Source organism: Epinephelus fuscoguttatus, linkage group LG20 (genome assembly GCF_011397635.1).
Source record: "Epinephelus fuscoguttatus linkage group LG20, E.fuscoguttatus.final_Chr_v1".
Classification (NCBI taxonomy): domain Eukaryota; kingdom Metazoa; phylum Chordata; class Actinopteri; order Perciformes; family Serranidae; genus Epinephelus; species Epinephelus fuscoguttatus.
This window is the reverse complement of record NC_064771.1, coordinates 30,918,122-30,931,938: the sequence shown is the minus strand read 5'-3', so window position 1 is coordinate 30,931,938 and position 13,817 is coordinate 30,918,122. Positions and strand designations below refer to the sequence as shown.

General features: G+C 41.0%; 1 protein-coding gene across 7 annotated transcripts in view; it reads left to right on the top strand.

Moving 5' to 3' along the window:
* tanc2b (tetratricopeptide repeat, ankyrin repeat and coiled-coil containing 2b) overlaps positions 1-13,817 on the top strand; it is a 265,575-nt gene that overhangs the window by 97,020 nt on the left and 154,738 nt on the right. The gene's annotated exons all lie outside the window — the stretch shown is intronic.

Genomic DNA, 13,817 nt, shown 5'->3' with positions numbered 1-13,817 from the left:
GTGAAAGCATCTAGGGTCTGTGTTCAGTACAGTCTGTTTGATTGACTTAAAGCTATCACAATGCTGTGTGTTGTGCTTTTGATGCACTGAGATGGATGATTCTACAACTCATTCAGCTGATCCAAACAGGCCTCTGTAGATTTGAATCTTGTCAAAATGTTGTTGCTCTTTTCCTTTTTGTATTTTTTTTTTTTTTTTTTTTTACAGAGGATGATGATGCCAGCTGTTAGTTAAAAGCATGCACGAAGGAATGGATGTACTAACTCCATACAGCGTTTCCCATTTCAAATAAAAGATAAAAATGCCTGTTGTCAGAAATGTCAGCCCATCCCGGAACACACCCCTTTAATTCCATCCACTTTTCCTCCCTTCAGTCAGACGTGAAACGTTCCAGTAACTCGTGGAGTCTGAGAGGCAGCAGGTGCTTGACAGGAATCAAATCGGTCCCCGTAATCACAGCACTCTAATTGATGGCTCATTTTTCACAGTGGTGGAGAAATCTAATTAGAGATCATCAGATCAGCAAACATGCTTTGAGCTCAAAGGCACGAGGAGTGACACAACAGTCAGGCCCAATGCAACGCAATTATTGTCAATCCTAAGCTGCAGATAAACCCACCTGCACTGGGCCATGCTTGTAAAGTCAAATGATTCATTTTGTTTCACAGCTGTGACTTTAAGACACCTCATACAACTTCATTTTAAAGCATATTGATGTGTACTTTGCCTGTACTCATTTATTGTTTTAATAAACACACCCTTCACATGATGAAGGTTGAACGTCAGCTGCAATCTTGTATTTTCAAAACTAGTGAATTAATAATCTGCTGAAATCGCAGTTAGGTACAAGTAGAGCTGGGCAATATATATGGTAATATCTTAAGTGTCATCTCTTCCTGGCTTTAAAGGCTGAATTACAGTAAAGTGATGTAATTCCATTATTGGCCACTTAGTCATTTTATCCGCATTACTGATAATTGTTAATTACGACATTCTGTAAAAGCACCAAAAGTCAACCCGTCAATGTTTTTGCAGCATCAGTATTGAGGTATTTTTGTCAAAGTTATTGTGATATTTGGTTTTCTCCTTATGCCCAGCCCTACATACAAGGTGAAATATTAAATATACTATTAATTTTTCATAACGAAGACTCCTTGACTTGTAGGTGTGACATTCATTATTATTGCCTTGTTTTCATTATATAGATTTGAATAATGGAGCATCATTGGATAATAGAGCATTAAGATTTGTGCTTCACTGAAAGAGAAACATTAAAGAGGAACACCACCCAAATTAAGAATCCCAGTTTGTTATTTCCATTGCCGAGGAAGATTCAATTGATAAATGTGATCATGAGCTACTCTCTCTAAAAGCCAGAAACCAGAGAAGTAAATCTCAAACTTGTGATGTCAGAGGGTGCAGTCTGGAGCTGCTCCATAGACAATGACTGGGAGCCTTGTTTTGTGGACTCACTGAATAATTTTCTTTTTGATACCCAAATGAGCTTTACTCTATTGTAGTGCTCTCAGTTATGAAACAGAAAATGTGCCCATATGCTCAAAACATTTCCTTCTCAGTACCATGTAGAACATCTTTCACCATTTATTGTTAAAGAGTAAGTCCCACTGATTGTCACACACCTGAGTGTGTGAAATTTGTTCTCCGCATTTGACCCTTCCCCTGAGGGAGCGGTGTGGTGATCTAACCCCCTAATTCCAACCCCTGATGCCGAGTGCCAAGCAGGGAGGCAGTGGGTCCCATTTTTATAGTCTTTGGTATGACCTGGCCAGGGATTGAACCCACAACTTCCCAGTCTCAGGGCGGACACTCTACCCAAAGGGGGGCGCTATAGCAACTGATTGAAATTGCAAACTTTGAATGGGCATATCTCATGCCCCGTATGTCGTAGAGACATGAAACTTTGCACAGAGATGCCTCTCCTCATGAGGAACAAATTTGCCTCAAGAACCCATAACTTCCGGTCATATAGATTTTCCGCCATTGTGAATTTTTTGAAAAACACTTCAAATGGATCTCTTCCTAGGAAGTTTGAGTGATCTGCATGAAACTGGGTGAACATAATCTAGGGACCAATATCTAAAGTTCCCTCTTGGCAAAAGTTGGAAAACTTCCTAAAACTGAGCTTCTATAAGGCAATGAATATTGCGGAGGGCGTGGCTCATCACATAAAGGTGTAGAACATCTCAAGGGTTTCACCCATCACCACGCAACTTTGTAGGCATATGACCACACATAATCTGAGGGGACCCCTCCATTATTGACCCCATCAAACAAAATGGGGGCGCTAGAGAGCTCATTTCTTATCTAGGCCTAACCGCCATATGGATTTTTACTAAACTTTGTAGATATGTAGAACAGGACGCCTCAAGGTGACTGGAGAAATTTAACTCTAATTGGCAACTGGGTGGCGCTATAACAACAGAAAAATGCTTAAAAATGGCTAAAATGCGACCAATCACTGTGGCTCCCAAATTCACAAAAACTTGCTCTTCTTAATGGGTTCAGCTGACTATTTAATCTGCAATTTCCTATATGACCTGTAGGCATGCCATGTAGGCAACTGTGCACTCAATGGGTATGGACTAGTTGTTTATAATTTAGAGATGATGTCAAGAACGACCCTCTCACCTGCCTTCCTACTTTATCACCAATGGCCGTGCAGTTCAGAGCTGGAGCATACATACATGGTGTATATCTATAAACATATATATATATATATATATATATGTGTGTGTGTGTGTTTTGGCAATTATTTTGATTATTTCTCCAGTGGTTAAATTAACTTTTAAGGTTGCCTGTTTTAGAAAATGGAGTGCAGTGGACAGTCTCTTGGTTATATCCAGAGCCTCCATTTTCATTTACATCCATTATTTAGTTTACTTTTGTTTGTTTTTTTCTGATGCATTTCTGAGTGATTTCATCTGTTTGGTAGTCAGTGTGATATAAATTCAAATAAATGCAAAGCAAGGACATGTATATGCAGATGTTGCACATTTACATATATATTGCTACTACTTACATGCAAAGCAAGCTATGGGATATCCTGTGAACATCAGTGACTGTGCGCAGAAATTAATCATTCCACCTATCAGATAGATGGAGGAGGCTGCAGGAGGAGCGGCAGCAGCAGCTTAACATGAGCTGATTCTGGCTGATCTCCACAGAGCGACAGATTGGCACCTACTGCTCCACAGAATGTCCTCTTCCTTCCTGTATTAATGAACCCAGGGAGAAAAAAACATGAATGGAGGGATTTCAGAGCACCAGGTTTTGATAACATGCAGGAACTCCTGCAGAGAGATATCATATTTAGCCCTTCATTTGCCCCATTCACTACAGATTACAATATGTTGACCCAAATAATACATATAGATGATTTTTCTATTGAGTCTTACATTTTTTAATTGTTGTAAATGATTGATGCTCTGTTTTAGAGCAACAACTAATAATTACTTTAATTATTCATCAATCCGCTGATTATTTTCTCAATTTATTGTTAAAAAAAGAAAAGAAAAAATGCAATAAAAAATACCCAGCAAACTTCCTAGAGCCCAGGGTGCAAGGTCGTTGTACTCAAGATCAGTCTCAGAATACTTTTTGAATGTCTCGTCTTGTATTCACCCGCATTTTAATCTGGTCTTGTCTCTGTCTCAGATAAAGAGGACTCTGGCTTTTATTCCAAGACCAGTCAAGGCCACAACTGAGAGGTTATTATTATTATCTGTGCAAGAAAGAAATGTTGAATACAGATGGTGAAGTTGATTTCAGCTCCTTAGTGTTTGTATTTGCTCGCTCATAGAAAACAAGATAGAAGACAAGATAGCAAGCTAAAATTCACGTCTGCAGTGTCTTTTTTTTTTTTTTTTAACCTTTTTTTAACCAGGAAGTCCCCTGAGATAGAGATCTCTTCCAAGTGAGCCCTGGCCAAGACAGCACACCAGTTACAATTTAAAGAGAAATAAAACACAGCAGACAGGAAAATACGACCACTAAACGCAGAAGGAAGAGACTAAACCAGCTCAAATAAAACCGTTGCGCTTCTCAGTTTCCTGGACTTTTAATAGACTTTAAATTTGTCCAAGGGAACTAGATTAGCGAGATGTAATTTGCTCTGCAGATTATTCCAAGTCCAAGGAGAAAATTCAGAGGTGTTTTCCCCCAGCTCAGTGCAAATCTATGGAACCTGGTTAGAAAGCCACCTGGTGGAACAAAGCGGAAGCCAGTGGTAGATCTGCATCAAAAGATAACCAATGTTTGAGTTAAGTTTACCCAGTATGGCCTTGTACGCATAAATATACAAATTAAGTTGTCTACATAGACGACTGAAAAAGACATGAAATACAAGCAAGAAATTCAAAGTGCTGTCTACTTAGAGGTGGTGGTGCCCACCCTCTGGTCTCCACTGCTTAGCTAACATTAGCCTTGGCTGCTCTGCACTCAATGCTAGCCGGCTATTTGTGATTAACGCTGGTACACCCTCCAGCTAGCAAGACAACATTGCTGCAGAATGTGATGGCCGCCCTCCGGTCTTCCCCAAGATCTTCCCCCAGGTCTTCCCAGTAAGTATGTGGCTTACTTATGAGTGGCAAAACTCCTTTAGAATCGTTAGCTCTGTTAGCACCACTAGCTGTGCTGACACTGCTAATGGTGCTAACAGAGCTAACAGCAAAGTTAACGTTGCTAAAGAGGGTTTGTGGCTCAAAATTGAGCTACTCACTTACCGGGACGACTTTGGAGGGAGGCAGGAGGGTGGGCTCAATGTTTCCACAGCAGCACTGTTGGATTGGGATGGTGTTACTAGCTGTAATCACTTAATGACCGGTGCTGCTAGCTAGCACCTACCCGACCTGGCTGGTGCACAGTGCAGAGCAGCCAAGACTAGCTTACTGATTTATTGGTTAACTGTTGAAATTATAGTTGTAACTGCTTGAAGTCTTGGTCCAGTCTCGGTCTCGATACACTCTAGTCTTGGTCTTGACTCTGTCTGGGTTTAGGTGATCTTGACTACAATACTGCCAGGTGGTGTCTTCAAATGCCCTTTTTATATGATCAGTAGTCCAGAGAACACAATTTACAATGAGATAAAACGTTAACAAAAACAACACATTGGAGAATCTGGTGCCCGAGAGGAGTTTCTGCTGAGAAAAATAACTTAAATTTTAATTATTTGCTAATTAATTTTCTGTCATGATGTAGCTCTACTTCAATTTTATTCAGATCAGGTTTGTTTAATTATTTCTGTTGTATCATCCTGCTGCTGTAGAGCGTAGATTAATCTGTAAACTCCTCTTTATCTCACATTGCATTAGGAATCTCTGTATGTCTTAATTCTCTTCAAAATGCGAGCATTAAGACGCTGTGTAAACACAAAGTGTAGACGGTGAAGCAGACAATGGATCAGGGGATCAATATGGTGCCCAGCTGTCGAGAGGAGCTTTGACCTTTGGTTACTAAGGACAACAGCCTGATGTCTACAACCTCTCTGAGCTTCACTGCAACGTGTCATTTAGCTTTCTTCATTCGGAGGTTGACATTTATTTTTGAGGTGCCTTTTTGCACTGGTTACTGAGTAACTGTTCAGCACCAGGAGATGTCTGCCGAAGTAAAGTTGTCTTGATAAATGCATGAGTATAATCTGTTTTCCTCATCAGAGCTTGAGAGATAAAGAACTGTCAGAAAGTGCTTGTTTTCCGCTCTTCGGTTGGTCTCTCGAGGATTTTCTTGTATATTTTCCTCCTCTCTCCAGAAAGCTCATTATCATTTATTAAGTCTGCTAGACAACCCAGTGTGGAGTTGGTGTGTGAAGGTTTTGTGAGTGGTGACATGAAGGGCCATCAGTAGAAAGACCTCATCAATCTCCTCCATAAACAACAAAAGAACAGGAGAAGTCGCTCCTCGCGTCGGGTCACACACAGTATAACCCATGTCGACCAGGTGGGCGACACGGTCCCCCGAAGCTGCCAACCTCATCAGCGGGCACCTGTGGCCTCCTCACCGCGTAACCATGGCAACAAAGCTAAAGCAAAATGAAAGTGGGCTGAAGGTCAAAGACAATTCAGACGGACTGTCGAGAGGTGGCAGGGGCCTGAGAGACGACTTGCCCGAAGTGTCAGTGGTGGCACTTTCCTATCTCGTGGAGTGTGGGAGGCACTTATGGGGCCCATCATTATGGTTCAGTGGTGCCACTCGATGCACATACCGCCCTTGTCACGGCCACCAATGTGCTGGTGAATTACCTCCTTTGAGCCCCTCAGGCTCAAGAATGTGACAGCCTGAAACCTCTCCTAGGATCCGCTCTGAGAGCCGTGGTGAGGGCAGCAGAAATCAATATCACGATATTTAAGAGGAGCTTGACTCTAAATCCATCTCTTTGGCGTTATCTGTGTTTTACATTAGAATTATATGTACAGTCACTTTATCATGCAGCACTTTAAATTTATTCTGGTGCAGGTCGTGTTCATATTAACAGCAGTTGTTTTGCTTTTTCCAGAGAAAATCTGTCCTCTACACATCACATCTACATAATGTGTGGTGGTCATGTACTCCACACTCTTGTACAAGACATGTTCAACCTAATGATTTCATACAATAATAATAATTTACTCTCAGTAAGTTATTGTTTTTTATTCTTCCTGACCAACAGAGATGGTAAAAATCCAGGTTTAATATATGGCTTCTGCAGGTCATTGAGAATTTATTTGATCGTGTGCTACACATGTAACTCTCAGAGTATATTAAAAAGAAATCAAGAGACATAGAGCATGCAGCCAACAGTCATTGGGTTATAGTTATATGAGTGTATGAGTGTATGTGAGTTAAATTTGGGCTGTATTGATTATTTCTAAGACGCAGAAATGAAAAGGCCTCTGATTGGAACATATTTCTTTATATCTAAAAGGGGTTGGCTAAAGCTGAAGCATTTTTGTTTTGAATGCGTTTGTAGTCAGAAGTTTTTGCTGAAATGATTAGACAATTAATTGATGATTTGATGAAAGAAAATGAATCATCAACAGTTTTGATAACTAGTAATTATCAAGGAGAAGTAGTTGTTTACAACTCTCAAATGTCAAGATATTATAAATTGTGTTTTTGTGGTTGGACAGGAAAAACAATATTCAACGGATCTTTATGCGACATTCAGAGCGTTAATACAGCAGCAAACAACTACAGTATTTGCTATAGTGGAGGAATGGCATCCTAAACAGAAGCCCCTTTTTACTTTTTTACTGCCAGATTTTCGCCAAATGTTGGGCCGTTTTGCCGGCAAGCTGCGAGCATTTAGACACACAGAGCCGGATTGGCGAGTTGATCTGACGTGCCCAATTTTCCGCCTCGTAGGGTAGTCATATTGGCGGAACCCTTTTAGTTTAAACAGACCGAGGTGGCCTTCTGCAATGGGAGGGGCTGTTGATGACGCCGCACGTGCGACCCACTGGCCGTGGATAAACAGGAAACAGCTGATAGCAGGAATTATCGAGCAGCTAGTAGCAAGAGGGAAACACAAACCTGACAGACACTGTAAAGATGAGCAACTGGGGAGACAAAGAATTGCGCGCCCTCCTTGTCCTCGCAAATGAAGAGGCCAGTAACCGTCAAATGACGGGGACATTGAAGGACAGGCTGACTTACTTAAAGAACTGCCGAAGGACTCACCAACCGCAACTTCCAAAATTCAAAAGGCACATTCTGTGTAAACAAAAGCAGGCAGGCGGCATTTTGCTGCACTACCTGATTTTGTTTTTATACTGCCAATGCTGAAAAAAGACTGATTGGGCTTTCCTGCAAATTTGTACAATTCATATCTAAAAATGGCTAGAGAATAAAGTCACTCTTCCTCAGCCTTCCTGTTCTCTGTTGTGGTAGATGGTTCGGCAGCGAATTGCGTGCATGTTGATACATGCAAGACCGTGTGTGTTTATCTCACTGGTTAGCTAATTGCTGCTCATACGGCAGTTACGGCTGATATCGGGAAAGCATCGTTGTAAAAGCGCGCCCATCCTTCGGTTTCCCTCTGGTTAACACCGTTAGCCCTGTCAGCACTCTTCGCACTCTAGCACTGTTAGCTGCTAGCTGCCAGCTAACACACTTACATGTTGAGAGCCGTGTGCAGACAAACTGAATCATATATATGCTCTAGATGTGGTATAGAGCAGTGGTTTCCAACTAGTTCGGCCATGGGGTCCAGATTTCTCCTTAGTCATTAGTTCAAGGTCCACACAGTTTAATACATTCAACATTAGACTTAAGTTTGGCCATGTCATCGAGCTATTGGCTGCCTCTGTTAAGTAGCTGTCGATTAGTCGCTCACTGTACAGCAGGAAACAGCACTTAAAAGTAAAAGCATTGTGTCGGAAATTCACTGAACCTAAAATTTAAGTGTGTTTTTTAACAAACTTTTGGACTGCAACCCACCAGTTGGGAACCACTGATATAGAGCTCCTCTAAAGACGTCACCTGGGGAGTCTGGCAACTTGTGACTGGCATTTTCCACACTTGCTTGACATTTTATAAATTAAATTATTAATCAGTTAATTATAAAAACAATCAAGAGATATATCAAGGTCATGAATAATAATGTTAACACACCTGAAAAGCCGAAACATTAATATAGACGGGTGACACATTAATAGAAGTTTACAGGGCTGGGCAGTATATCGATATCGTGATATAAGACCAGATGTCGTCTTAGATTTTGAATATTGTAACATTGCAAGTTTTTTTTCTAGTTGTGGTGACTGTGATGGCCATAATTATGAATGACATTGTTGTCATCATTGTGACAGCAGGAAAAGCACAGGTGTAAATAACAAAATGAATGATGGCTCGGTTCCATTTAGCTGCTTCGCTGTCAGGGTTCATGTATTGTGCATGCTGTCACACTGTCATGGCGTATTTTTACGACTACGACAAGTCAAAATGTCTGCTGTGGAGAAAGCCTCATGTATTTATTTATTTATTTATTTATTTATTTATTTATTTTCCTTTTTTTGTCACCTGTCTTTATACAGTACACGCAGTACTTTGAAGAAAGCTGTAAAGACAGTACTGTAATTGCTGAATTTAAAAAAAAAACAATACTGTCAAGTGTCATTCTTCGTTGTAATAGCTGGTGCTCACTGCTGCCAATGGTACTCAGCTGCACATTGTTCCTTTTGTATCACCATCATTGCAGTAATCACAGTGAAGCACATCCTCTTATGCTTTTTTTTTTTTTTTTTGTTATAGTACACTCTGATGTGTGAAAGATGGCGTGAATCATGTCTCAGTTTGTCAAACCACCAGTCTGCCTCCTGTATTCAGCAGCTCTGGTTTGATTGCAGTCATGAATCCGTATGAAAGGCCTGATGCATGTTGAAAATCAGCACAGTACATGTTCCATCAGCCCTCAGACGGTCCACAGCAGGGTCTTGAATATCCCACTGACACTGAAATCGCCGGTGGTTTTGATGGCTGTTCTCACAGCGTTCTGAGTAATTTATTTCGCTTTGTGGAAGCACGGTGACATTTAAATGGAGGCCGGCACAAGAGTCCGCGGCTGTGTCTCTCCCATGCAGCTCTTTTGTGAAACGGGAAGCGTGCATTCCAGTTCTAGCAGTAGGGAGTGGGCAGCACGATGCGTGGGTAAAGAAGCGTTGGTCTAACCTCTCCTCCGCTCTCTGATCACAACGTCAATAGTGGGAAGTCTCACTCCTGTTCACTCTGTCTCGATGTGTCCCTTCCCTTACCTCTCGCTCTACTCACTTTCCTGCTTTCCCTCTATATGGCCTTTTCCTCTTTTTCTGCTTCCTTTCTAGTGAGTTTCCTTATGGTCTTTCACACCTTGCTCCAGGCAGGAAGTTCTTAATGTGAGAGTGTTTTGTTGCATCCTTCCATCTGATAATTTATGCTGGATCTGTGTCAACTCTCTACTCTATGTTAATGTTGACAGCTTGATTAAAGGGACGTGCTCACGGCTCAGGCGTGACTGATATTTAGCAGTTGGTGTTACTGTGACCTAGATATGGTGTCTTTTCTTAGGTGGCAACCGAGCAGGGATAATGTTGGCAGGTTTTTATGGTCACGGAAAGCGATGGGCCTCCAACATGTGAACACTGGTGCATGTATTTGCTACATGGAGAAGGACAAACAACTTTTGGATGTTTTGGAACATAAAACTTAAGTTAATTAGAGCAATTTAAATTTGGTAACACTGAAACCTATTGAGTTGAAGCTCTTTTAACTCGTAAAAGCTGCTATAGATGTTTTGGTAACATTGGGTAAAAATCCCAAAAGAAATTTTAAGCATGTTTTAATTCAAGTGGTCAGAAAGAAAACTACACTTCTGCACCTCCTTTGGGTTATTTTCAGGCTTCCTAAAATCTGGTATGTGACAGGAGACTTTGGCCAATCACAGGTCATTTCAGATGGAGGGCGTTATTATTGGCTGTTCTATAAATGCAGATACACCTGCACGCGCCTTTGGTCAAACACTGATTCAATGACGGAGAATCATGCAGAGAAAGTTGCTATTTCAGCATTAGCAACAAATGCCTACACTGCAGAGCAACCCATAAAAGGAAGAAGGACTTTTCAAAATGGAAGTGTTCAAAGATAGAGAGAGAAATGTTGCTAATAGTTAGGGCTGACCCAAAAAATTTGAAGCTTGGCATGGGATTCGATTGTGAATTTTTTTTTTTTTTTTTTTTTTTTTAATATTCTGCATTTTTTCCCTCCCGTTGTTTGGGGGGACCTTGAACGCAACACTATCTCCGACAAGGAAATACTGTAGACAGCCCTACGTGCAATGAATGGAAACCTTTTATCCTGCTTGAACACAGACAACTAAATTCTTCCCCCCGGTCGTCGAAGGCTTCCATTTAAAATCGATCTGAGCTCCGAAACTTCGATTTTCAAAAATGAAGTCGAAGGTCAGCCCTACTAATAGTGTAGCTTTCTCCTAACTGGCACCAAAGGCTCAAGTGTGTCCTCCACCTTGCCCCGCCAACCTTGACATTAGAGACCCCACCGGACTCCCCGCCAGATCAGCAAACTTTCTGTTGCTGCTGTTACACAGAGTTGACCGGCTGCTGCCACTGGCCACCACCCCACTAATACACCTGGTTCTGAGGCATTTGTGCAGGTTGAATTTGAGCTGCTACAGCTACAGCTGCTGCTTGCTGTCTTCCTGGGAAAGCAGTCCGCAGTGGTGGGGTGTGAGGTGGAGGGACTGTGGGGTGGCTAACCATTTCTTGTCTCATATGATGTCTGATAGAGATGAGGGAATCGCGTTAATTGATAAGTGTTTTGGTCTATAAAATGTCAAAAAATGCTGAAATAAGGCCAATCACAGTTTGCACGGTGACCCCTTCCAATGTCTTATCTCACCCAAATCCCAATGATATTCAACTTAATATCATAGAAGATTAAGATCACAGCTCAAACGTTGCTTAAAGAATACTTAAAGAAAACAGTCAGTTTTTGCTAATTAATTTTTGTTTATTGGATGATTGACTAATCATTTTGTGTCAGTCAGAACAGCCAGGTGTGGTACCTGTTGCTCTTAGTACCTGCTCTTGTGTTACCTGTGAACATGCACGGAAGTTTTGCTCAGGTGTCTTCGTGTATGCTCTCATGTAATTATTCCACGCACCCTCATGGACAATGTCACATTTGCTAAAACCGATTGTGCACGAATGAAAATTCAGACCCAGTCAGACCGTGAAAATGAATGTGGATGTAAAAATTAATTACAAGTTTAAATAAAAGCTTAAAAGCACTGAGAGTGCCCTACCTCTGCTGAGGTAGACCTGTCCTCTGAATATTAATTAATTAAAATAAAATTGAAAGACCAGATGTCATTGAAATCAATAACCAGGCTTTAGAAATGTCCTGCAAACTAGAGTAACAAAAACATAAGTACATCTGTGGAGGTGATGACCTTACACGTATTTTTTTCTTTGCACTTATGTTGTGTTTTGCTGGACTTGCCCCAAAACTCTGGTACTTGATGATACAATTTATTTAAAAGAAGTATTAACAAGAGATAATGAACGGGGCGTCGGTAGAGTAGTGGATAGTGCCGGCGCCCCATGTACAGAGGCATCGCCTCACTGCAGCGGCCGCAGGTTCGAATCCGGCTCGCGGCCCTTTGCTGCATGTCAGTCCCCACTCTCTCTCTGTCTCCCCATTTCACTCTCTGTCCTGTCAATAAAGGCAAAAAGCCCATAAAAAAATAAAAAACCAAGAGATAATGAACAATTTTGGTAGATATCACATTAAAATTGCACAACATATTTAGTTTAGTAGCCTATTTTAGAGGTGTGTGCTACAGCAGGTGCAGTGCCATTTTTCCATTTTTCAGCTAAGCCTTAATATTGGTCCGGCTCTAATCCTAAGGGACATCCTCCCCTGTTTGATGCACAGGACAGCACATACACTCGACACATAATTGATTTTTTTGGAGCTGTGTATGTGAGCATCTCTGCAAACCTCCATGAGCTACTTTTACCCAGAAGCCCCCTCTCTGCATCCCAGCACACAAGACAATTTCATGAATCTTCACACGAGTTTCGGCTTTAACTCCCAGATGGGTTTTGAGCCCCCTGGTGTATTATTTCTCTGTGATATTGGAGCTCTAAAGATGTCGCCTATATCGAGTATCCATATAGAAGGGCATGCAGGCTTTAAACAGTCTCTTCTGTACAACAAAAATAGAATAAAGTGAAGAGGGAATTGGAGAACTGATGTACTGAGTGTGGACTTCAACTCACTTTCATACTACAAGTTATGGAAAATAATAAGAAGAAAGAAAAGTGTCTGTCTGATCAATATTTCAATTTAAATTGCATTTATGTGCTATAAATGAAAGTCTGAGGCTGTGTTTGTGGTCAACATAGCATGAAACAATAAATATTTGTACCAAGTATAATCACAAATTTATCTTGTTTTTGTGTGAAAATCAACTTGTCAGTAAACATGGGTAGTTTAGCGAGTTTTAGCTAGCAAATAATTGTCCAATTTAGCCCTCATTTACAGTATTTAGTTTTAGTAACATTACTCATTGATATTTGAATATACTAGGACTAAGACATTGGAAAATGGCATTGTCGTTATTGAGGCCAGTTTTGGTCTTCTTCGTTATCTGGCGTATCTTTTGGACCTTCATTCCAGTGTTTCAGCATGGCTGAAAGTGAAATTATTACAGACTCCGCGGTGGTTCCAAAAAGAGGAGCAGGTTCAGGAGTGTGGAATAAACTGTGGCGTCCTGAATGTTTTATGAACAGCCCCGGACTTCTCAGACTCTTTTAGTGACTTACCACTCAGAGGGAACTCATTCAGCGGCTCCTCTGGCAGCAGCACAGCGTCTCTCCTGCTCCTCTCTTGCCGTGTCGGTGTCATCAAGGGATTTTTTCATAACCCTTTGGTAATGTAAACCTACGTGACGCTCGCAGCTCGACAAAAAACTCTGGTTACAGGTTACAGCGTGATGATTAGAGGAGAAATGGCAGAGCATAAAGGTCCAGGTGGGAAAAAAAACTCAGTCATTTAGGATTTTACTAAAAGAAGGAAATCACCCGTTGATTTATATATATAGATCCCAGGGGGCATTTTTTGTATTTGGGAGCTGTTTAAATATGTAATTAAATGTGATTTTATTTAGTTGAACTATTAATATTGTATACAGAATCTGAATCTCACTCTGAGTTACTGTTGTTGTTCACAAACTAAAGAAATTAGATAATTTTTGTTTTGTTTTTACTGAAGGCAAACTGTAAAACTATATCACTTATTTTGTTGCAATTAAATGTTCTTAAATT